The sequence below is a fragment of the Artemia franciscana genome, chromosome 11, assembly GCF_032884065.1.
Source record: "Artemia franciscana chromosome 11, ASM3288406v1, whole genome shotgun sequence".
NCBI classification, from domain to species: Eukaryota; Metazoa; Arthropoda; class Branchiopoda; order Anostraca; family Artemiidae; genus Artemia; species Artemia franciscana.
In genome coordinates, this window is record NC_088873.1 from 27,703,657 (window position 1) to 27,730,258 (window position 26,602).

General features: G+C 35.7%; 1 protein-coding gene across 4 annotated transcripts in view; it reads left to right on the forward strand.

Moving 5' to 3' along the window:
• The window catches only part of LOC136033042 (post-GPI attachment to proteins factor 3-like), an 84,627-nt gene that overhangs the window by 22,820 nt on the left and 35,205 nt on the right, over positions 1-26,602 (forward strand). Inside the window, exon 1 of one of the 4 annotated variants that reach the window (XM_065713613.1) lies at positions 23,772-23,952. The exons of the other annotated variants lie outside the window; for them this stretch is intronic. The gene's annotated coding sequence lies outside the window, so the exon portion shown is untranslated. Of the gene's footprint in view, positions 1-23,771; positions 23,953-26,602 lie in introns of those variants that run through there. 4 annotated transcript variants of the gene reach the window in all.

Below are 26,602 nucleotides of genomic sequence, written 5' to 3' on the forward strand. Positions count from 1 at the left end.
GTTTTTTAGTTTTTTAGCTTTTTTACTTTTTTTATTAGTTTTTAGTTTTTTTTGTAGTTTTTGCCTTTTTTTAGTTTTTTCAGTTTTTTTTTAGTTTTTTATTGGTTTTTACCTTTATTTTAGCTTATTTTTCAGTTTTTTCCTTTTTTTTAGTTTTTTTTAGTTTTTAGTTTTTTTAGTTTTTTACCTTTTTTAGTTTTTTTAGTTTTTTTAGTTTTTTAGCTTTTTTATTTTTTTTATTAGTTTTTAGTTTTTTTTGTAGTTTTTGCCTTTTTTTAGTTTTTTTAGTTTTTAGCTTTTTTATTAGTTTTTAGTTTTTTTGTAGTTTTTGCCTTTTTTTAGTTTTTTTAGTTTTTTAGCTTTTTTATTTTTTTTATTAGTTTTTAGTTTTTTTTGTAGTTTTTGCCTTTTTTTAGTTTTTTCAGTTTTCAGTTTTGTCACCTGATCCAGTTTTTTCAGGTGACGTCACCTGATCCACACACAGATCCACACACAGACAACTTATTTTTATATATATAAGATATATATATATATATATATATATATATATATATATATATATATATATATATATATATATATATATATATATATATATATATATACTAGCTGTTGGGGTGGCGCTTCGCGCCACCCCAACACCTAGTTGGTGGGGGCGCTTCGCGCCCCCCCGCGCGCGTAAGTCGTTACGCGCCATATTAGTTACGCGCCATTGTAGTTGTGTCCCAATGTCCCACCTGTGAATATAGATAGATATATATATATATATATATATATATATATATATATATATATATATATATATATATATATATATATATATATATATATATATATATATATATATATATATATATATATATATATATATATTTTTAACTACGTAAAACTTGCGAATATACAACATTCTTTGCTGTCCCATTGTCTGTGCATATAAATAGATTGTCAGGTTTACCGACTCTTGAACATGCAACATATAATGGTCCATGGGAAAACAATCCGTATTCAGATCTATACCTCATGATTCTAATGATTGCCCTTGAGCTTTGTTGATGGTGATTGCTAATCGACCATTCCCTGAGTCGCCATCGTCATTTATATATCCCCCTGTGCACCCCGGCGTCCCCTTTATAGTTATGTCCCTGTGTCCCGGTCGTCATTTATATTCCCTGTGTCCCGGTCGTCATTTGTGTCCCGGTGTTCCAGTCTGTGATTTCTCTTTGAGTGTCCCGGGCGTCATTTATATTCCTTGTGTCCCGGTGTCCCGGTCGTCATTTATATCCCCCTGTGCCCCCCGGCGTCCCCATTGTAGTTGTGTCCCTGTGTCCCGGTCGTCATTTATATTCCCTGTGTCCCGGTCGTCATTTGTATCCCGGTGTCCCGGTCTGTATATACATTCGTTTTTTAGTTTTGTTTTTCTCCTTTATTTTTTTCCTTTTTTCTTTTTTTTCTTTTTTAGTTTATTTAGATTTTTAGATTTTTTAGTTTTTTTATTAGTTTTTAGTTTTTTTGTAGTTTTTACCATTTTTTTAGTTTTTTTAGTTTTTTTTTTTACTTATGTCCTGGTCGTCATTTATACTCCCTATGTCCCGGTCGTCATTTGTGTCTCGGTGCTTTGTTGATTGCTAATTTATATTATATTTATATTTATATTTTTTATATTTATTAATATTTTTTTAGTTTTCTTTTTCTCTTATTTTTCAGTTTTTTCCTTTTTTTTAGTTTTTTCTTTTTCAGTTTTTAGTTTTTTTTTGTTTTTTACCTTTTTTTAGTTTTTTTAGTTTTTTTTAGTTTTTTGGCTTTTTTAGTTTTTTTATTAGTTTTTAGTTTTTTTTTAGTTTTTGCCTTTTTTTAGTTTTTTCAGTTTTTTTTAGTTTTTTACCTTTTTTTAGTTTTTTTTTAGTTTTTTAGCTTTTTTAGTTTTTTTTCTTTTTAGTTTTTTTTGTAGTTTTTACCTTTTTTAGTTTTTTTTCTTCTTTTGTATTAGTGTGAAATAATTCAGACGTCATATGCGGACAAACACGACGTCACTCGACAGACAGACAGACAGAAATAACCACAAACAACTTATTTTTATATATATTTATTCATATTTTTTTAGTTTTCTTTTTCTCTTTTATTTTTCAGTTTTTTTCCTTTTTTTTAGTTTTTTTCTTTTTTAGTTTTTAGTTTTTTTTAGTTTTTTACCTTTTTTTAGTTTTTTTAGTTTTTTTAGTTTTTTAGCTTTTTTAGTTTTTTTATTAGTTTTTATTTTTTTTGTAGTTTTTGCCTTTTTTTATTTTTTTCAGTTTTTTTTTAGTTATTAGATTTTTACCTTTTTTTAGTTTTTTTTAGTTTTTTAGCTTTTTTAGTTTTTTTTTCTTTTTAGTTTTTTTTGTAGTTTTTACCTTTTTTAGTTTTTTTCTTCTTTTGTATTAGTGTGAAATAATTCAGACGTCATATGCGAACAAACATGACGTCACCTGATCCATCCACAGATCCACACACAGACAACTTATTTTTATATATATAGATATATCTATCTATATTCACAGGTGGGACATATATTTGTATTGTATCTATCTATCTATCTATCTATATAAAAACGAGTTGTGTGTATGCATGTTGTGTGTATATGCACAACGAGTTGTGTATATATATATATATATCTATATATATAAAAATAAGTTGTCTGTCTGTGGATGGATGGATGGATGTGTCAGGTGACGTCACCTGAAAAAACTGGATTAGGTGACGTCAAAACTGAAAAAACTAAAAAAAGGCAAAAACTACAAAAAAAACTAAAAACTAATAAAAAAAATAAAAAAGCTAAAAAACTAAAAAAACTATAAAGGTAAAAACCAATAAAAAACTAAAAAAAAAAACTGAAAAAACTAAAAAAAGGCAAAAACTACAAAAAAAACTAAAAACTAATAAAAAAAGTAAAAAACTAAAAAAACTAAAAAAACTAAAAAAAGATAAAAAACTAAAAAAAATAAAAAATAAAAAAAAACTAAAAAAAAGGAAAAACTGAAAAATAAGCTAAAATAAAGGTAAAAACCAATAAAAAACTAAAAAAAAAGGAAAAAACTAATAAATGACGACACTCAAAGAGAAAGCGACCAGGACAAAAGGAATGTTCGATTAGCAATCAACAAAGCACCGGGACACAGGGAGTATAAATGACGACCAGGACATAAGTAAAAAAAAAAAACTATCTATATATATAAAAATAAGTTGTCTGTGGATCTGTGGATCGTGGATCAGGTGACGTCACCTGAAAAAACTGGATCAGGTGACGTCAAAACTGAAAAAACTAAAAAAAGGCAAAAACTACAAAAAAAACTAAAAACTAATAAAAAAAATAAAAAAGCTAAAAAACTAAAAAAACTAAAAAAAGGCAAAAACTACAAAAAAAACTAAAAACTAATAAAAAAGCTAAAAAACTAAAAAAACTAAAAAAAAGGCAAAAACTACAAAAAAACTAAAAACTAATAAAAAAAATAAAAAAGCTAAAAAACTAAAAAAACTAAAAAACTAAAAAAAGGTAAAAAACTAAAAAACTAAAAACTAAAAAAAAACTAAAAAAGGTAAAAACTAAAAGAACTAAAAAAGAAAAAAATAAATGACGACACTCAAAGAGAAAGCGACCAGGACAAAAGGAATGTTCGATTAGCAATCAACAAAGCACCGGGACACAGGGAGTATAAATGACGACCAGGACACAAGTAAAAAAAAAAAATTAACAAAACTAAAAAGAAGGTAAAAACTACAAAAAAACTAAAAAGAAAAAAAAACTAAAAACTAATAAAAAAACTAAAAAATCTAAAAATCTAAATAAACTAAAAAAGAAAAAAAAAGGAAAAAAATAAAGGAGAAAAACAAAACTAAAAAACGAATGTATATACAGACCGGTACACCGGATACAAATGACGACCGGGACACAGGGAATATAAATAACGACCGGACACAGGGACACAACTACAACGGGGACACCGGGGGAAACAGGGGGATATAAATGACGACCGGGACAAAAAAACTAAAAAGAAATAAAAACTAAAAACTAATAAAAAAAACTAAAAAATCTAAAAATCTAAATAAGCTAAAAAAGAAAAAAAAAGGAAAAAAATAAAGGAGAAAAACAAAACTAAAAAACGAATGTATATACAGACCGGGACACCGGGATACAAATGATGACCGGGACCCGGGACACAGGGAATATAAATGACGACCGGGACACAGGGACACAACTACAACGGGGACACCGGGGGAAACAGGGGGATGTAAATGACGACCGGGACACCGGGACAGGGAATGGTCGATTAGCAATCACCATCAACAAAGCTCAAGGGCAATCATTAGAATCATGAGGTATAGATCTGAATACAGATTGTTTTCCCATGGACCATTATATGTTGCATGTTCAAGAGTCGGTAAACCTGACAATCTATTTATATGCAAAGACAATGGGACAGCAAAGAATGTTGTATATTCGCAAGTTTTACGTAGTTAAAACCATATATATATATATATATATATCTATATTCACAGGTGGGACATAGGGACACAACTACAATGGCTCGTAACTATTATGGCGCGTAACGACTTACGCGCACGGGGGGGCTTGGGGGGGCGCGAAGCGCCCCACCAACTAGGTGTTGGGGTGGCGCGAAGCGCCACCCCAACAGCTAGTGATAATATATTAATATATAAATATATATATATATATATATATATATATAAATATATATATATATATATATAGTATATATATATAAATATAGTATATATATATATATATATATATATATATATATATATATATATATATATATATATATATATATATATATATATATATATATATATATATATATATATATATATATATATATATATATATATATATATATATATATATATATATATATATATATATATATATATATATATATATATATATATATATATATATATATATAAACTAATTGTTGGGGTGGCGCTTCGCGCCACCCCGACAGCGCGCGTAAGTCGTTACGCGCCATTGTAGTTGTGTCCCTGTGTACCACCTATGAATACAGATAGATTTATATGTGTTTTGAACTACGTAAAACTTGCGAATATACAACATTCTTGGCTTTCCCATTGTCTGTGCATATACAAAGCCTTATGTACCTATAATGACGTCATATGCAAACGCTCTTTTTACAAACAAACAAACATGCATACACACAACTCGTTTTTATATAGATAGATAGATAGATAGATACAATACAAATTAACTGCGTAAAACTTGCGAAAATACAACATTCTTCGCTGTCCAATTGTCGCTGCATATAAATAGATTGTCAGGTTTACCGACCCTCGAACATGCAACGTACAATTGTCCATGGGAAAAACAATCAGTATTAAGATCTATACCACATTTTTCTAATGATTGACCTTGAGCTTTGTTGATGGTGATTGCAAATGCTAATCGAATTGGGAATTGCAATCTTTTAATTTGAAAAGGCAGATCCGTTGGAATCATGGGAATGCGAGGAATAAGAACAGCCTCACCCTCAAAAGGCCCTGTCAAGATTGTGGCCTCCATTACGTTTTCCATTTTTTTTTTTTTTACGGCAAGTCGCGTGCCATTGCAAAGCTTTGGTGGGTTTGTGTTACGTAACAATATTATCGGTACGCCTATTTTTAGTTGTAGCAGGTGTGGTGGAAACCCTGAAAGATCCACGGAATTTAAAAATTCAGATGGATAATTAACCGCCTCATTTGGTTCCAAAACTGTGTCGACTGACTTGTAAAGGACTGCCTGGTCTTGGATCTTGGTCAAAACAATATTGTTGATTTCGTGGACGTCTATATTTTGGGTGCAAGAATCGCTCTTTCACCTAGGCATTTATTGTTTTATAATTATTTAGAATATTCGGAAATACTTTTTCAATCAATTCATTTTTGGACGTCACTAAATTACAGAATTCAGCAGGTAGTTGTATACGTCCTGAAATTGAGTCTACTGGGAGCTTTCCGTTTCCAATTGCCAGCAATTGATCTGAAAAATGTTTGACCAGAGTCATCGTTTTGCAATCGGACACGCATATTTGTAGTTAATTTTAATGTCTTTACGTGTGCCCATAAATTAGACTTTTTCAGGCAAGCATTCATTTCGCCTGCAGGGGTTGATCTAGGTATTATAGGTAATGTTTGCCTGAAATCTCCCGCAATCAATATTAATCTGCTTCCAAAGGGTTTCGAATTCCCTTGCAAATCTTTCAAACATTGATCCAGAGCCTCGAGCGATTTTTTGTGTGCCATTGTGCAGTCGTCCCAAATAATAAGTTTGCATTGCAGCAATACTTTACCCATCCCAGATGATTTGGAAATATTGCACGTGGGAGTTTCTGTAGAATGCAAATTCAGAGGCAATTTCAAAGCGGAATGAGCAGTTCTTCCACCAGGCAGCAACGTTGCGGCTATTCCAGACGACGCAATTGCCAACGCTATATCATTTTTTTGATCGAATTGATGCCAGAATCAGTTTTATCACAAACGTTTTACCAGTACCTCCTGGCGCATCCAAAAGAAAATTTCTCCAACGTTGTTATCGATACAATGCATTATCGTATCATAAATGTCTTTTTGTTCCGACGTTAACTTGGATATGTTATTTTATACATACGACAATAGATCACTCGTACTGTAACTTTGTTCACGATCCAATTCTACACATGTCGAAACAGCAGCGGTACGATTAGGTGAAGGCATTCCCAAATCCTGAAGAGGTTTGTTTGCCATACAAACGTGCAAATCTTCTATAATAACTAAAGTATAGTTATAAATTTCTGATGTAAAATCAAAAGTTATATCTAACGTCTCTAACCGTTTTAGATGGAGTATATCTTCGGACATTTTCGATTTATATTTTCCCCATAGCTCTGTAGGAGCTGAAGGAGAGCAAGTTGTTAATATGATTCCAAACAATGCACGAATTTGGCTTGGAGTCTACGTTTCGCACGCGTCATTGATGCAGTTATCCCAGTGTTGGTCATTCTCCAATAAATTCAGAGCTTGGCATGCACAACGGTAAGTGTCATGTATAGTACCGTTTACAGTTCTCAAATACTCAAAGGACGTCGGACCGGGTACATTCACCAAAAGCAGGCGTAGAAAGAAGCATTCATGTTGATTGGGGTGAACGGTGTTGAGTCGTCCTATCGTGGTATCTTTGAAGATGGTAGGTTGGCCGTCGACTGACTTACCCTGTTTTTGACGTTCAAATACTTTATTTTTAGTATTCCATGTGTAATACGAAGGCACTTCAGTATACAGCAGTTTTTTTTTGCAAAAGAATCATTTTTGCATAGCGAAAAGAAAGCGGTTAACTTTGTATGCGGTGGATTCAGGGCTCTTTGTTGCACTTTGGATTCCGAAAAGTAAACATGTTGACCATTCTGTAAATATACCGCTAAGTGAACAACAGCTGGACTACGTTCATGTATCGGAAATGAAAGAATTTGCCAAACAGCTTCATTACTGCTTATGTATCTTCAGCCTGATATTGTACGATATCGTCGATATCTTTGATTTCGGACTGCAAACCAAAAACTGCCATGTCACTGCCTTTGTTGACGTATTTACATATGTATTTGATTGCCTTTACGGATTTACAGTATTCAACGTTTATGTGTGCATTAAATGTTTTGGATAATAATGGGGAATATGGAACAACCCACTGGTTATCTACTTCGATGGTGGTACCGTTACGCTTCTTTATTATTGCTGTTTTACCGCCATCTTCAGTAGATCTTCTTCTATATTGTGGGTAACCATCATTGCCAGTAATTGTGTTGGGTACTAAAAGTCGAGGATATTGCTTTGTGCACCTTCCTTTGGCCATGCATGGTGAATTTTCGTTCAGTGCAACGCAAGGTCCATGTATCACATTTTTTACAACAATATCATATAACCCCTTCATCAGGTATTTCAGCGGAAATCAGATCTTCAATTTCATTGGAAGTAATTTTATAATGTAGCCAGATTAGTATATGTACGTGTGGCAATCCTCGTTTTTGCCATTCCACTGAGTACATCCAGCATCGCACTGACCCAAACACTTCAAGTTTTACTTTGTAGTTTATCAGTGATTTCAACTTTTGCCGGAAGACACGGGCCGTAATGTCATGTCTAAGAACCGCTGATTGTCCTTGAAGTAAAAGCTGCTGTATCTCGTCCCAAGATTGATTACATGTAAATGTAATAAATAAATCTGGACGACCATAGAGACGAACATACGCAATAGCATCTTGAGCATATTCATGCATATGACGGGGACTGCCAGCATATGACGAAGGTAAAATCGTTAATCTTCCAACGTTTGTGGTATTACCGTCATTTACAACTGCATCTCGCAAATGAATGTATTGTTCAGAGCGGAGCTTGTCTGATTCAGACGGATAAATAGCAAACGTTCTGATTCAATTTTTGCATACATATCAACGATGTATTGGTGAAACAATTGACGGCATTTTAAAATATAATTGTCTTCATCCTGCCGAATCATTAGTCTATAGGAATAATAATGCATTGCACTGCATTTCTTATTCATTTCTTTGTTAGTGGCTGGATTTATCAATTTAATATTAAAGTGATAGCCGTCAGCTCCATCCCAAAAAATGATAGGATATTGTAGGGCATCGTAGCATCGATGAGTTTCAGCAATTCTTACCAACTGAGCGTTTCGCTTATGAATAATAATATCTCGAGGTAAAAACTGATCACCGACCATAACGATTGCCACTTCGTCGATAGTTGGAGCATTGTATCTACGCACATGTTGGCCAGGAGGCGTTTTGTCAGCGGAAATAACAATTTTATGCATATCAGTAGGCATCAAATCGATGGCTGTTTTGAACAGACGCACAAAATTATTATTTTCGTGTAAAAGATGTTACAATTGGGAAACGATTGTCCTTTCAACGCCGGGAGAAATTTCGCAACGTGCATTCAATTCAGAATTTCTATCACTGATGAAGTACAATTGTAAAAATTTATGATTTTCACCTGAGAATGGTAGAAGGGACCCTGCTCTATGATAAATTTGCCCTTTTACTTTGAAAGCAGGCATAAATTGATCTGGATTTTCGATTTAGGCACCAAACGACGTCATTTCGAAACATGAGTTATATTTTCTGATTTTTGATAAAAAACGCTTAGATTCTGACGTAGTTCCAGTAAGCAAAGTCTTCATTGGCTCTGGGGGTGCAGCCAGTTGAGGAAGTTTAACTTTTCCTGAGGTGCAATACATTCCCATTGTTTCACCATTAAATTTCAAGGCCTTGCAGTAGGGACAAATTTTAGACATCGTCCTGATTTGAACACATCTACTATATTCGTCGACTGGGCTGTACCTGAATGCCATGCGATAATTTTCACGTTGCTCTGGTGATTCCTCGGCACGCTTTCTTTTGGCATTATCTCTTGAAGCCGCAAGCCTCTTTTCACGTTGCTCTTGTGATTCCTCGGCACGCCTTCTTTTCACTTTCTCTTTTAGCAGCAAGTCTGGTTTCGCGTTGCTCTGGTAGTTCCTCGACATGCCTTCGTTGACGGAAATTGCACATTCCTAATCTGGCATTATCTCTTGAAGCCGCAAGCATATTTATAATTTTGAGGTTTATTATAAATTGTTGAGTGTTAGCATGCTTGGCACGTAAAATTTTTTCTAACAGTCAAAGTTAGAATGAACACTGACAAATTGAAAAACATTGAAAAAGATAGAATGTTACCAAATCCTACAATGGCAGAAGAAACAGCCGAGGAAGCTGCTCAAAGAGTCAATACCAAAAGGCTTGTGGCTAAAGAACGCAAAACCGCACAGTTAGATGAAGATCAACCTGGACAGGGAGAGTCAAAACGTATCAAAACTGAAAATGATAGCGATGATGATCGGGTTTGGGATTTTGACTTGGATAAGTTCATCAGTGCCTACCAGATTATAGTTAAAAAAACAAAGGTTCGGCGATATGTATTTACGTCAAAAAAATAAAGAAGAAAAAGGAAACTGAAACTAAAAATGTAAAAACTGGGAATTGCATAAATATTTCAAAATATTTTGACAATAGATTAAAGTAATTCGAAAACCATAAAACAGATACTAAAAATTTGAGGTTTATCAACAAAGCTCAAGGGCAATCATTAGAATAATGAGGTATAGATCTGAATACGGATTGTTTTTTTCCATGGAGAATTATATGTTGCATGTTCAAGAGTCGGTAAACCTGGCAATCTATTTATATGCACAGACAATGGGACAGCGAAGAATGTTGTATATCGCAAGTTTTACTTAGTTACAAACATACATATATATCCATCTATATTCACAAGTGGGACACAGGGACACAACTACAATGGCGCGTAACTAATATGGCGCGTAACGACTTACGCGCGCGGGGAGGGGGGGGGGTCTTGGGGGGGCGCAAAGCGCCCCCACCAACTAGTTGTTGGGCAGGCGCGAAGCGTCACCCCAACAGCTAGTATATATATATACATATATATATATATATATATATATATATATATATATATATATATATATATATATATATATATATATATATATATATATATATATATATATATATATATTATTACAATTATTGTTATATTATTAAAAATTATAATAAATTAATTAATTCATATTAGAATAATATGATACATATTAATGAATGATATTACATCATTCATCGTTGGGGTGGCTTCGCGCCACCCCAACAGCTAGTATATATATATAAATATATATATATATATATATATATATATATATATATATATATATATATATATATATATATATATATATACATATATATATATATAATATATATATATATATATATATATATATATATATATATATATATATATATATATATATATACATATATATATATATATATATATATATATATATATATATATATATATATATATATATATATATATATATATATATATATATATATATATATATATATATATATATATATATATATATATATATATATATATATATATATATATATATATATATATATACTAGCTGTTGGGGTGGTGCTTCGTGCCACCCCAACACCTAGTTGGTGGGGGCGCTTCGCGCCCCCAAGCCCCCCCGCGCGCGTAAGTCGTTACGCGCCATATTAGTTACGCGCCATTGTAGTTGTGTCCCTGTGATTCTAATGATTGCCCTTGAGCTTTGTTGATGGTGATTGCTAATCGACCATTCCCTGTGTCGCCGTCGTCATTTATATATCCCCCTGTGCCCCCCGGCGTCCCCGTTGTAGTTGTACCCTGTGTCCCGGTCGTCATTTATATTCCATGTGTCCCGGTCGTCATTTGTGTCCCGGTGTCCTAGTCTGTAATTTCTCTTTGAGTGTCCCGGTCGTCATTTATATTCCTTTTGTCCCGGTGTCCCGGTCGTCATTTGTGTCCCGGTGACCCGGTCTGTATATACATTCTTTTTTGAATTGTTTTTTTTTTTTTAGTTTTTAGTTTTCTACCTTTTTTTAGTTTTTCTTTAGTTATACCTCATGATTCTAATGATTGCCCTTGAGCTTTGTTGATGGTGATTGCTAATCGAACATTCTTTGTGTCCCCGTCGTCATTTATATACCCCCCTGTGCCCCCCGGCGTCCACGTTGTAGTTGTGTCCCTGTGTCCCGGTCGTCATTTATATTCCCTGTGTTCCGGTCGTCATTTGTGTCCCGGTGTCCCGGTCTGTATATACATTCGTTTTTGAATTGGTATATGATGAAATAAGTTTTTGAGTTTTTCCCCTTTTTTTCTTTTTAGTTTTTTTTTTGGTTTTTACTTTTTTTTTAGTTTTTTTAGTTTTTCTTTTTGTAGTTTTTACCTTTTAATTTTTTTTTATTTTTATTGTCATTTTTTTAGTTTTGTTTTTCTCCTTTATTTTTCAGTTTTTTTCCTTTTTTTATATTTTTTCTTTTTTAGTTTTTTAGCTTTTTTAATTTTTTTATTAGTTTTTACTTTTTTTTCTTTTTAGTTTTTTTTGTAGTTTTTACCTGTTTTTTAGTTTTTTTTAGTTTTTTTTACTTATTTCCTGGTTGTCAATTTATATTCCCTGTGTCCCGGTCGTCATTTGTGTCCCGGTGCTTTGTTGATGGTGATTGCTAATCGAACATTCTTTGTGTCCCGGTCGCTTTCTCTTTGAGTGTCCCGGTCGTCATTTATATTCCCTATGTCCCGGTGTCCCGGTCGTCATTTGTGTCCCGATGTCCCGGTCTGTAATTTCGTCAGTCGACAAACATGACGTCAGTCGACACACAAAAATGACGTCACTCGACACACACACAGACAACTTATTTTTATATATATATCTTCTTCTATATATATAAAAACTAGCTGTTGGGGTGGCGCTTCGCGCCACCCCAACACCTAGTTGGTGGGGCGCTTCGCGCCCCCAAGCCCCCCCGCGCGCGTAAGTCGTTACGCGCCATATTAGTTACGCGCCATTGTAGTTGTGTCCCTGTGTCCCACCTGTGAATAGAGATAGATATAAATATATGTTTTTAACTACGTAAAACATGCGAATATACAACATTCTTCGCTGTCTCATTGTCGGTGCATATAAATAGATTGTCAGGTTTACTGTCTCTTGAACATGCAACATATAATTGTCCATGGGAAAAACAATCCGTATTCAGATCTATACCTCATTATTCTAATGATGTGTCCCTGTGTCCCGGTCGTCATTTATATTCCCTGTGTCCCGGTCCTCATTTGTGTCCCGGTGTCCCAGTTTGTAATTTCTCTTTGAGTGTCCCGGTCGTCATTTATATTCCCTGTGTCCCGGTGTCCCGGTCGTCATTTGTGTCCCGGTGTCCCGGTCTGTAATTTCTATTCGAACAATCCCTGTGTCCCGGTCGTCATTTATATATCCCGCCTGTGCCCCCGGCGTCCCCGTTATAGTTGTGTCCCTGTGTCCCGGTCGTCATTTATATTCCTAATTTCATGACGTCAGCCGACACAGAAACATGACGTCACCTGATCCACAGATCCACAGACAGACAACTTATATATATATATATATTAATAAAAAGAAATAACTATTTTTGGATGCTGATCTCCCAACAACCCACAAAAAAAAGATTGTCAGATCACCGCTGAAGAGTCCTTCGATCACATGCACGTTTGCATATTTCAGTCCCATCATCAAAATTCATAATTGTACAGAGTGATGCAAAAGTATGCATATACTCCAAAAAAGACAGAAAACCCGTGAACATTTACTGCATTTAATATAGAAACAAAACCGATGTCGAATCGTCGCTATCGCCATCAAAATTGATTGATGACTTAGATCGTCCTTAGTTTTCTGTAAATATCATGAAAGAGGAATTTCAGTCTGTAATTTCGTCAGTCGAAAAAACGTTTCATTATCGCAATCCCATGTGCAAAAAACCAAATGATAAACTCAGCTGAAATCACGAACAGAAATGGGTAGAAACAATAGATTTGTAGAACAAGAAACAAGAAACAAGTAGAAACAAGAAAAAGAAATCAATAAAAAATCATATGTGAAGTAAAGAACGTCGAAATTACAAAAAAAAAGTTAGAATCTGGTCTGGTCCCTGATACGCATGCCAAATTTCATCGTCCTAGCTTATCTGGAAGTGCTTAAGCTAGCAAAACCGGGACTGACAGACCGACCGACACACCGACAGAATTTGCGATAGCTATATATCACTTGGTATACAAAGTGCCATATTGACCTTCAGTGCACTGACCTTCCTTATCGTTTTATTATATTTTTATTATTTGAAATTAGTTTTTATTTTCTTGTCCCCTGCTTTTTTAAAAAGTATTATACCTATTTTCTCTCATTATTATAAATTCTTTTAAATTCAAAGTGACTCAGACAGAAGGAAAAAAAAATTAGGCAGTACGGATTTTGACGACTTCCTTGCGACGCGGGGGATTGAACCGCTGACCTGTCGATCATGAGATCAGCGTTTATCCACCACGCTATCACAAGGTATGAGGATGTTTTATTTTTCTATTAGTTCACAAAGTTCAAAAAATTTCTATCCGAAAATTTATAATAGCTGATTTGTTTTTTCCTTTGGGAATGGGACTGAGAGTTAAGCAAAGCAATGGATTATTTTCCAATCATGAATTTGATAATTTTATTTTCTTCTTTACTTAGTTATGCTAGTTTTCTTAATATGTTTCTTTTGTTCTTCCATGTATGAATTATTTTGCGTTATCACTTTAATTCTGTTGATTTTTATATTTATATGGGTTGTCCCCTCCGCAATCCCTCGCTCTTTACGCTAAAGCTTTTAATTGTTTTAAAAAGCAGAATTGTGGAATATACAACATTCTTTGCTGTCCCATCGTCTGTGCATATAAATAGATTGTCAGGTTTACCGACTCTTGAACATGCAACTCATAATGGTCCATGGGAAAACAATCCGTATTCAGATCTATACCTCATGATTCTATTGATTGCCCTTGAGCTTTGTTGATGGTGATTGCTAATCGACCATTTCCTTTGTTGCCGTCGTCATTTATATATCCCCCTGTGCCCCTCGGCGTCCCCGTTGTAGTTGTGTCCCTGTGTCCGGGTCGTCATTTATATTCCCTGTGTCCCCGTCGTCATTTGTGTCCCGGTGTCCCAGTCTGTGATTTCTATTTGAGTGTCCCGGGCGTCATTTATATTCGTCAGGATATTGTAGGGCATCGTAGCATCGATGAGTTTAAGCAATTCTTGTCAACTGATTGTTTCGCCTATAAAGAATATTATCCCGAGGTAAGAACTGATCACCGACCACAACGATTGCCACTTTGTTGATAGTTGCGTATCAGGAGGCATCCACTCGATTGCTGTTTTTAAGCAGAAGCACTAAATTATTATTTTTGTGGAAAAGATGATATATAAAAATATATATATATATATTTTCTTTTTAGTTTTTTTGTAGTTTTTACCTTTTTTAGTTTTTTTCTTCTTTTGTATTAATGCTAAAGCCAAGGTTCAAACCTGGAGCCTCTCGGACCTAGAACCTGAAACATAACGCTTTACCAACTCAGCTACTTCGGCGTGAATACATTCGTTTTGAGCAGCTTCCTCGGGTGTTGCCATTGTTGTCCTGGTCGTCATTTATATTGCCTGTGTCCCGGTCGTCATTTGTGTCCCGGTAGCAAAAATGACGACAACTAACTTCATGACGCCAATCGACACAGAAACATGACGTCACCTGATCCACAGACAGACAACTTATTTTTATATATATAGATAGATATAATTCTAAAATTGTCAGGTAATTTTCTATTTTGAAATAAAAACTAAAAATTATTGCTCAGACAACATAAATATTTTTGATATTTACATAATAGCTTTAGTGGTTCTGGACTGAAAACTAAATATGCTAATCAAATTGGGAATTGCAATCTTTTTAGGTTGAAAAGGCAGATCCATTGGAATCGTGAGAATGCGTGGAATAAGAAAAGCCTCACCCTCAACAGGCCCTGTCAAGATTGTTGCCTCTATTACGTTATAACAGACATAACACGTCATTTGTGTCCCGGTCTGTAGTTTCGTTAGTCGACAAACATGACGTCAGACGACAAACAACTTCATGACGACATACAGCTCAATCCTTATAATGACGTCAGTCTACAAACATGACGTCAGTCGACACACAAACATATATATATAATGACGTCAGTCTACAAACATGACGTCAGTCGACACACAAACGTATATATATATATATTAATAAAAAGAAATAACTATTTTTGGATGCCGACACAGAAACATGACGTCACCTGATCCACAGATCCACAGACAGACAACTTATTTTTATATATATAGACTAGCTGTTGGGGTGGCGCTTCGCGGCACCCCAACACCTAGTTGGTGGGGTCGCTTCGCGCCCCCCCCCCAAGCCCCCCCCGCGCGCGTAAGTTTTCGGGTTTTGCCATTCTTTGCTGTCCCCTTGTCTGTGCATATAAATAGAATGTCAGGTTTAACGACTCTTGAACATGCAACATATAATGGTCCATGGGAAAACAATCCGTATTCAGATCTATACCTCATGATTCTAATGATTGCCCTTGAGCTTTGTTGATGGTGATTGCTAATCGACGATTCCCTGTGTCGCCATTGTCATTTATATATCCTCCTGAGCCCCCCAGCGTCCCTGTTGTAGTTGTGTCCCTGTGTCCCGGTCGTCATGTCCCAGTGTCCCGATCGTCATTTGTGTCCCGGTCTGTATATACATTCGTTTTTGAATTGGTCTTTTTTTAGGTTTTAGTTTTTTACCTTTTTTTTTAGTTTTTTTCCTTTTTTTAAGTTTTGTTTTTCTCCTTTATTTTCCTTTTTTTCCGTTTTCATTTTATTTTCTTTTTTAGTTTTTTTTTAGCTTTTTAGCTTTTTTAGTTTTTTATTAGATTTTGGTTTTTTTTCTTTTTTAGTTTTTTTGTAGTTTTTACCTTTTTCTTAGTTTTTAATTTTTTTTTACTTATGTCCTGGTCGTCATTTATACTCCCTGTGTCCCGGTCGTCACTTGTGTCCCGGTGCTTTGTTGATGGTGATTGCTAATCGAACATTCCTTGTGTTCCGGTCGTCATTTATATTCCCTATGTGCCGGTGTCCCGGTCGTCATTTGTGTCCCGATGTCCCGGTCTGTAATTTCGTCAGTCGAAAACATGACGTCAGCCGACACAGAAACATGACGTCACCTGATCCATCCATCCACAGACAGACAGACAACTTATTTTTATATAATATATATATATAGATAGATAGAAGATAAGTTGTCTGTGGATGTGTGGGTCTGCCTGTCGGGTGACGTCATGTTTGTGTGTTGACTGACGTCATGAAGTTAGTTGTCGTCATTTTTGTTATGATGGTGACGTCATTAAAGATATTTAAGACATGCGTTCACGTAGAAATCTATTAATGTTTAACTGTAAAATGACTGATGAACTTACAATGGCAACAGCCGAGGAAGATGCTCAAAGAGTCTATGCCAAAAAACTTGCTGCTGATAGAGAAATTAAGAAAAGAAAGCGTGCCGAGGAATCAAAAGAACAGCAAGGAAACAGGCTTGAGGCTGATAGAGAAAGTAAGAAAAGAAAGCGTGCCGAGGAATCAAAAGAGCAGCAAGGAAACAGGCTTGAGGCTAATAGAGAAAGAAAGAACAGAAAGCGTGCCGAGGAACTACCAGAGCAACGCGAAACCAGACTTGCTGCTAAAAGAGAAAGTGAAAAAAGAAGGCGTGCCGAGGAACTACCAGAGCAACATGAAATCAGACTTGCTGCTAAAAGAGAAAGTGAAAAAGGAAGGCATGTCGAGGAACTACCAGAGCAACATGAAACCAGACTTGCTGCTAAAAGAGAAAGTGAAAAAAGAAGGCGTGTCGAGGAATCACAAGAACAGCAAGAAATCAGGCGTGCTGCTGATAGAGAAAGTAAGAAAAGAAAGCGTGCCGAGGAATCAGAGCAACCTGAAAGTTATCGCCTGGCATTCAGGTACAGCCCAGTCGATGATTATAGCTTGAGTAGATTTGTTCAAATCGGGACTATGTCTAAAATTTGTCCCTATTGCAAGGCCTTGAAATTCAATGGTGAAACAATGGGAATGTGCTGCGCCTCAGGAAAAGTTAAACTTCCTCCATTGGCTGCACCACCAGAGCCATTGAAGACTTTCCTTACTGGAACTACGTCAGAATCTAAGCGTTTTTTGTCACAAATCAGAAAATATAACTCATGTATCCAAATGACGTCGTTTGGAGCCCAAATCGAAAATCCAGATCAATTTATGTCTACTTTCAAAGTAAAAGGGCAAATTTATCATAGATCAGGGTCGCTTCTACCATTCTCAGGCGAGAATCATAAATTTTTACAATTGTACTTCATCAGTGATAGAAATTCTGAATTGAATGCACGTTGCGAAATTTCTCCCAACGTTGAAAGGACAATCGTTTCCCATTTGCAACATCTTTTCCACGAAAATAATAATTTAGTGCGTCTGTTCAAAACAGCCATCGATTTAATGCCTACTGATACGCATAAAATTGCTATTTCCGCTGACAAAACGCCTCCTGGCCAACATGTGCGTAGATACAATGCTCCAACTATCGACGAAGTGGCAATCGTTATGGTCGGTGATCAGTTTTTACCTCGATATATTATTCTTCATAAGCGAAACGCTCAGTTGTTAAGAATTGCTGAAACTCATCGATGCTACGATGCCCTACAATATCCTATCATTTTTTGGGATGGAGCCGACGGCTATCACTTTAATATTAAATTGATGAATCCAGCCACTAACAAAGAAATGAATAAGAAATGCAGTGCAATGCATTATTATTCCTATTGACTAATGATTCGGCAGGATGAAGAAAATTATATTTTAAAATGCCGTCAATTGTTTCACCAATTCGTCGTTGATATGTATGCTAAAATTGAATCAGAACGTTTGCTATATATCCGCCTGAATCAGACCAAGCTCCGCTCTGGACAATACATTCATTTGCCAGATGCAGTTATAAATGACGGTAATACCACAAACGTTGGAAGATTAACAATTTTACCTTCGTCATATGCTGGCAGTCCCCGTCATATGCATGAATATGCTCAAGATGCTATTTTGTATGTTCGTCTCTATGGTCGTCCAGATTTATTTATTACATTTACATGTAATCAATCTTGGGACGAGATACTGCAGCTTTTACTTCAAGGACAATCATAACTGATAAACTACATAGTAAATTTTGAAGTGTTTGGGTCAGTGCGATGCTGGATGTACTCAGTGGAATGGCAAAAACGAGGTTTGCCTCACGCACATATACTAATCTGGCTACATAAAAAAATTACTTCGAACGAAATTGATGATGTGATTTCCGCTGATTGATGAAAATGTCGATAAGGGGTTACATGATATTATTGTAAAAAATATGATACATGGACCTTGCGGTGCACTGAACGAAAATTCACCATGCGTGGCCAAAGGAAGGTGCACAAAGCAATATCCTCGACTTTTAGTATCCAACACAATTACTGGCAATGATTGTTACCCACAATATAGAAGAAAATCTACTGAAGATGGCGGTAAAACAGCAATAATAAAGAAGCGTAACGGTACCACCATCGAAGTAGATAACCAGTGGGTTGTTCCATATTCCCCATTATTATCAAAAACATTTAATGCACACATAAACGTTGAATACTGTAACTCCGTAAAGGCAATCAAATACATATGTAAATACGTCAACAAAGGCAGTGACATGGCAGTTTTTGGCTTGCAGCCCGGAATCAAAGATATTGACGAAATCGTACAATATCAGGCTGGAAGATACTTGAGCAGTAATGAAGCTGTTTGGCGAATTCTTTCATTTCCGATACATTAACGTAGTCCAGCTGTTGTTCATTTAGCGGTACATTTACAGAATGGTCAACGTGTTTATTTCTCGGAAACCAACGTGCAACAAAGAGCCCTGAATCCACCGGATACAAAGTTAACCGGTTTCTTTTCGCTTTGCAAAAATGATTCTTTTGCAAAAAAACTGCTGTATACTGAAGTGCCTTCGTATTACACGTGGAATACTAAAAATAAAGGATTTGAACTTCGAAAACAGGGTAAGTCAGTCGACGGCCAACCTACCATCTTCAAATATACCACGATAGGAAGACTCTACGCCGTTCACCCCAATCAACATGAATGCTTCTTTCTACGCCTGCTTTTGGTGAATGTACCCGGTCCGACATCCTTTGAGTATTTGAGAACTGTAAACGGTACTATACATGACACTTACCGTAGTGTATGCCAAGCTCTGAATTTATTGGAGAATGACCAACACTGGGATAACTGCATCAATGACGCGTGCGAAACGTCAACCCCAAGTCAAGTTCGTGCATTGTTTGGCATCATTTTAACAACTTGCTCTCCATCAGCTCCTACAGAGTTATGGGAAAAATATAAGTCAAAAATGTCCGAAGATATACTCCGTCGAAAACAGTTAGAGACGTCAGATATGAGTTTTGATTTTACATCAGGAAATTTATAACTACACTAGTTATTATAGAAGATTTGTGCGTACGTATGACAAACAAACCTCTTCAGGATTTGGGAATGCCTTCACCTAACCGTATCGCTGCTGTTTCGACATGTGTAGAATTGGATCGTGAACAAAGTTACAGTACGAGTGATCTATTGTCGTATGTACAAAATAACATTTCCAAGTTAATGTCGGAACCAAAAGACATTTACGATACGATAATGCATTGTGTCGATAACAACGTTGGAGAAATTTTCTTTTTGGATGCGCCAGGAGGTACTGGTAAAACGTTTGTGATAAAACTGATTCTGGCATCAATTCGATCAAAAAATGATATAGCGTTGGCAATTGCGTCGTCCGGAATAGCCGCAACATTGCTGCCTGGTGGAAGAACTGCTCATTCCGCTTTGAAATTGCCTCTGAATTTGCATTCTACAGAAACTCCCACGTGCAATATTTCCGAATCATCTGGGATGGGTAAAGTATTGCAGCAATGCAAACTTATTATTGGGGATGAGTGCACAATGGCACACAAAAAATCGCTCGAGGCTCTGGATCAATGCTTGAAAGATTGGCGAGGGAAGTTGAAACCCTTTGGCAGTACATCAATATTGCTTGCGGGAGATTTCAGGCAAACATTACCTATAATACCTAGATCAACTCCTGCAGACGAAATGAATGCTTGCCTGAAAAATTCTAATTTATGGACACACGTAAAAACATTAGAATTAACTACAAATATGCGTGTCCGATTGCAAAACGATGACTCTAGTCAAACATTTTCAGATCAATTGCTGGCAATTGGAAACGGAAAGCTCCGTGTAAACTCAATTTCAGGACGTATACAACTACCTGCTGATTTCTGTAATTTAGTGACGTCCAAAAATGAATTGATTGAAAAAGTATTTCCGAATATTCTAAACAATTATAAAAATAATAAATGGCTAAGTGAAAGAGCGATTCTCGCACCCAAAAATATAGACGTCCACGAAATCAACAATATTGTTTTGACCAAGATTCGAGACCAGGCAGTCCTTTACAAGTCAGTCGACGCAGTTTTGGAACCAAATGAAGCGGTTAATTATCCATCTGAATTTTTAAATTCCGTGGATCTTTCAGGGTTTCCACCACACGTGCTACAACTAAAAATAGGCGTACCAATAATACTTTTAAGAAATATCAACCCACCAAAGCTATGCAATGGCACGCGACTTGCCGTAAAAAAAAACAATGGAAAACCTAATAGAGGCCACAATCTTGACAGGGCCTTTTGAGGGTGAGGCTGTTCTTATTCCTCGCATTCCCATGATTCCAACGGATCTGCCTTTTATATTTAAAAGATTGCAATTCCCAATTCGATTAGCATTTGCAATCACCATTAACAAAGCTCAAGGTCAATCATTAGAAAAATGTGGAATAGATCTTAATACTGATTGTTTTTCCCATGGACAATTGTACGTTGCATGTTCGAGGGTCGGTAAACCTGATAATCTATTTATATGCAGCGACAATTGGACAGCGAAGAATGTTGTATATTCGCAAGTTTTACGCAGTTAATTTGTATTGTATCTATCTATCTATCTATCTATATAAGAACGAGTTGTGTGTATGCATGTTTGTTTGTTTGTAAAAAGAGCGTTTGCATATGACGTCATTATTAGTACATAAGGCTTTGTTTATGCACAGACAACGGGAAAGCCAAGAATGTTGTATATTCGCAAGTTTTACGTAGTTTGAAACAAATATATAAATCTATCTATATTCACAGGTGGGACACAGGGACACAACTACAATGGCGCGTAATTAATATGGCGTGTAACGACTTACGCGCGCGGGGGGCTTGGGGGGTGCGAAGCGCCCCACCAACTAGGTGTTGGGGTGGCGCTAAGCGCCACCCCAACAGCTAGTATATATATATATATATATATATATATATATAGATATATATATATATATATATATATATATATATATATATATATATATATATATATATATATATATATATATATATATGTTATATTATTATAGCGCCACCCCAACAGCTAGTATATATATATATATATATATATATATATATATATATATATATATATATATATATATATATATATATATGTTATATTATTACATTAAAAAATATAATAAACTAGCTGTTGGGGTGGCGCTTCGTGCCACCCCAATACCTAGTTGGTGGGGTGCTTCGCGCCCCCCAAGCCCCCCCGCGTGCGTAAGTCGTTACGCGCCATATTAATTACGTGCCATTGTAGCTGTGTCCCACCTGTGAATAGAGATAGATATAAATATATATTTTTAACTACGTAAAACATGCGAATATACAACATTCTTCGCTGTCCCATTGTCTGTGCATATAAATAGCATTTATATTCCCTATGTCCCGGTCGTCATTTGTGTCCTGGTGTCCCAGTTTGTAATTTCTCTTTGAGTGTCCCGGTCGTCATTTATATTCCCTGTGTCCCGGTCGTCGTTTGTGTCCCGGTGTCCCGGTCTGTAATTTCTATTCAAACAATCCCTGCGTCTCAGTCGTCAATTATATATCCCGCCTTTGCCCCCGGCGTCCCCGTTGTAGTTGTGTCCCTGCGTCCCGGTCGTCATTTATATTCCCGGTCGTGATTTGTGTCCGGGTGTCCCAGTCTGTAATTTTTCTTTGAGGTTCCGGTCGTCATTTATATTCCCTCTGTGTCGGTCGTCATTTGTGTCCCGGTCTGTAATTTATCTTTGAGTGTTTTTTCTTTTTAGTTTTTTACATTTTTTCAGTTTTTTTTCTTCTTTATTTTTCAGCGTCACTATGAAGTCCATATCGCCGAACCTTTGTAATTAACTTAAATCTGGTAGGCATTGATGACCTTATCCAAGTCAAAATCCCAAACCCAATCATCATCGCTATCATTTTCAGTTTTGATATGTTTTGACTCTCGCTTTCCAGGTGGATTTTCATCTAACTGCGCGGTTTTGTGTTCTTTAGCCGTAAGCCTGTTTTCTTGCTGTTCTTGTGATTCCTCGGCACGCTTTCTTTTCTTACTTTCTCCATCAGCTGCATGCCTGTTTTCTTGCTGTTCTTGTGATTCCTCGGCACGCTTTCTTTTCTTACTTTCTCTATCAGCAGCAAGTTTTTTGGCATAGACTCTTTGAGCAGCTTCCTCGGCTGTTGGCATTGTAGGTTCTTCAGTCATTTTACAATTAAACATTTTTCCGTGAACGCATGTCTTAAATACCATTAATGACGTCACCGTCATAACAAAAATGACGACAACTAACTTCATGACGTCAGTCGACACAGACACATGACGTCACCTGACAGACAGACACACAGACAGACAACTTATTTTTATATATATTGATTAATTAATTCATATTTGAATAATATGATACATATTAATGAATGATATTACATCTGATTGTAAATTCATATAAGGTCGTTTAGGATTTATCAAAGGATAAGTTGTAGAGATGAATTCCATTTACTCTACATACAAGAAACTTTACATACAATGAAAGTCCAAACATTTCAAATTTATGTGGAGCATTTGTCCTTGATCCAATGGCACTAGAACTTTTTTTTTTTATAAAAGCCAATGCTAACTGTAAAGGAATTTCACTATTGATAAATGACGAATCGGTTTAGGTACATGTACCCGTAGCAATATGTTGTTGATCCGGGATTGTTTGAGGAACCAGCAGTATGATATTATTTCCACTAACTCTTAGTTTTCAGTTGCCAAAGCAACAGAACTCATAACCTGCTGTTTTCGTACAAGAAGTATTGCTGAGGTGAGAGAGGTTACATCAGGCGCTTTGCTGAGTACTTTTTGCAAAATAAAATTGGATGGAGCAAGTTTTAACTTTATATCAATCTTAACATTGGGAGGCCACCATTGAGGTATATTAAATATATCATGACTTATTTCTCCAACCAAGTGTAAATCTTTAGTTGTCAAATCTCTTAAGTATATTGGTAGTGTCAGTGTCCGTTTTATTTTCATATCTAATAGCCAAACCTCTCAAATGCATATGCGACATGCATCAACAGGAATTGTATATAACGTGCACAATTTGAAAGTTTTTTGATTGTCCTCATCAACGTTCCATTTATGTAGACACTGATTTGTCCAAATAAATTGTGTAGTACACAATTTTCATAGATTAACACCTTGGCTGTTCTTGGTTTTTTGTTGGTAGATTTCTTTACAATCACATGCAAATCTATAAATATGGGAGTCAAATTTGTGAAATAATCTTCACTGGAATAAATTTGAAAGTGTACGTTTTCAGACTCCTAGTAACCATATTTTACACTCACATCAACATTTTCCGCGTTGAAAAGATTTAGATATTTAGAAAGTAAATACTTTTCCGATCTAACAATTTTTAGTTTTTTCTCCTTTTCTTCTTTTTCAAGTGTGATGTTTTACGCTTCAGGCGTGACATAAGACTGAAGAGTGATGAGGTTTTCTCGCCCTTTTTAAACTTTTTCTGCTTTGGTGTGATCTCAATAATATTTTGTGAAAGACTTTCTTTGAAATCCTTCCCAGAGCCCCAATTGTGTAGTGTAGATGACGCTGAATCTGTTGCAACCAAAGTAATATATTTTTTAGTCAGGGATAGTGCAGAACGAAACAACTCAGCAAACCAATTGCCGAGAACGTTACTGGACCCTGACGAACGAACCCTGTAATAGTAAATTCCATGAACTATAGACTCCCCCCTGCATGGATCTCTCTACGAATAAATGCTGGTCCACGTTGGTGATCAAACCTTTTTTTCATTGCTGGTTTTTAAAATTAAATCCATCACCCGATGAGGAGTTTAAAAATAATACCCCAAAATCCAACCCAAATTCTTCGTATATTTTATCCTTGTTTTACAGACTATCCAAGAACGTAAATACGTCACTTGCCTGGTACATTTTATAGTAATCCTCCCCATTTTTACACCACCCCCTCCCTTGACCCAATCTTTTCTACAAAAGTCATAGTCGGCAGTGGTGCATTGGCGATCGTTAAGGGAATCATAAAACGCTTTGATGGGTGGTAATTTTTCATCAAGTAGCCTTTTGGTGGAGTTGTAATACTCATACGGGTATATACCTTTACACGTCAATAAATTATACATTTCATCATCTTTGATAGGGCTGTGTGAGGAGGGGGAAACTGTTAAAATCGTCACTATTTTGTACTTGATTAAGGATTTGGCTTAAGGATTTGGGGAAAAATTATAGGAATCTAGAAAACGAATTTTATTCAATTATGTATTTTTATTTTCTACTGTTTTACATGATTTCTAAGAACAACAACTTTTCAGATGATTTGAGTATGATCGTAAATGAAAAAAAACTATCTACCCATGTCTCATCTACAACTTCACCTTTCTGCAAACTTGCCAATGCTAGCAATATGTATTTTAAATTATAGTTGGAATTTTGCATGTAAACCGGTGGAAAGTATTGCTGCTTAACTTATAAATTACAAGATTTGTGTTTCACCTCCCGAAAGGCACTACTTCCGATAAAAAAAGGATTGCTTAATGGTCAACATTGCGGACTGACATTTCCCCATTACCCTCAACAACTTTGCCCTTACATAACCAACACATTTCTTTATTTTTAATTGCCAATTCGTCTTCTGGTGATAGAGTCATTTTATTGGTTATGTTGGGCAGCGGTAAAACTGACTTATTAGCTGTTTTAATAAGTACAACAATAGCTCTGCCCACACAATCTTCCCCAACCAATGTATCAAATACCTCTACCGATTGCATGGTATTACTCGAGTCTCTTTGATCATGCCCAGAAGAGACCGCAATGCCTTCATGTTATTTAATACGATTCGAGTTTGATGGATCGTACACGTCCCTGAGTTTGTCTTTGATATCTAATGCCAGCTTGTCACTCTGCAAAAGCCAAATCTGAAAATGTTTGAAACGCAAGATGGCATTTTTGCCCGAAACCGTTTCCGCGGACTGGTACCCATGATGCTTACAGTGCCTCAAGTCATCTTTCAATTTTAATTCTGTATAGGAAATAAATGTTCAATTGCATCAGAATCACTGGTAGGCTCGTAAAGTATCATACCCAGTGTTTCACCGATTCAAGGGAAGGAGCCCTCACTGTATATAAAACACTATTTTTTTTTATCTTTAAGTTCACCCTTCTGATATTCTGTGTCATATTGCAAAACTGTAACACCGATTTTTAAATACTCATGTGCCCTCTCAGAAATATCGCTCCCGTTAAGTGTTACCGGATTTTGTCCCTTTAAACAGTTGAAATCTACTTTGGGAAACTATCCCCATCCCGCCCCTATTAACTGCCAAATCATTCAAATGTTTCTTAGTGACATCCATCGCCTTTGATTTCTGCCCTGCAACAAGGACTGCATTCTTGAATTACTGAAGTTCTGTGTCGGAACAAAGTGTTGTACGCCTCCACACGCCGTTAAATCTGCATTATTTTTTGCACCCCTTTATTCATTCCACCTCTTAGGACAAATTCTTTTTTAAGTTTTGTGACATTAACATATATTTTTGATAAA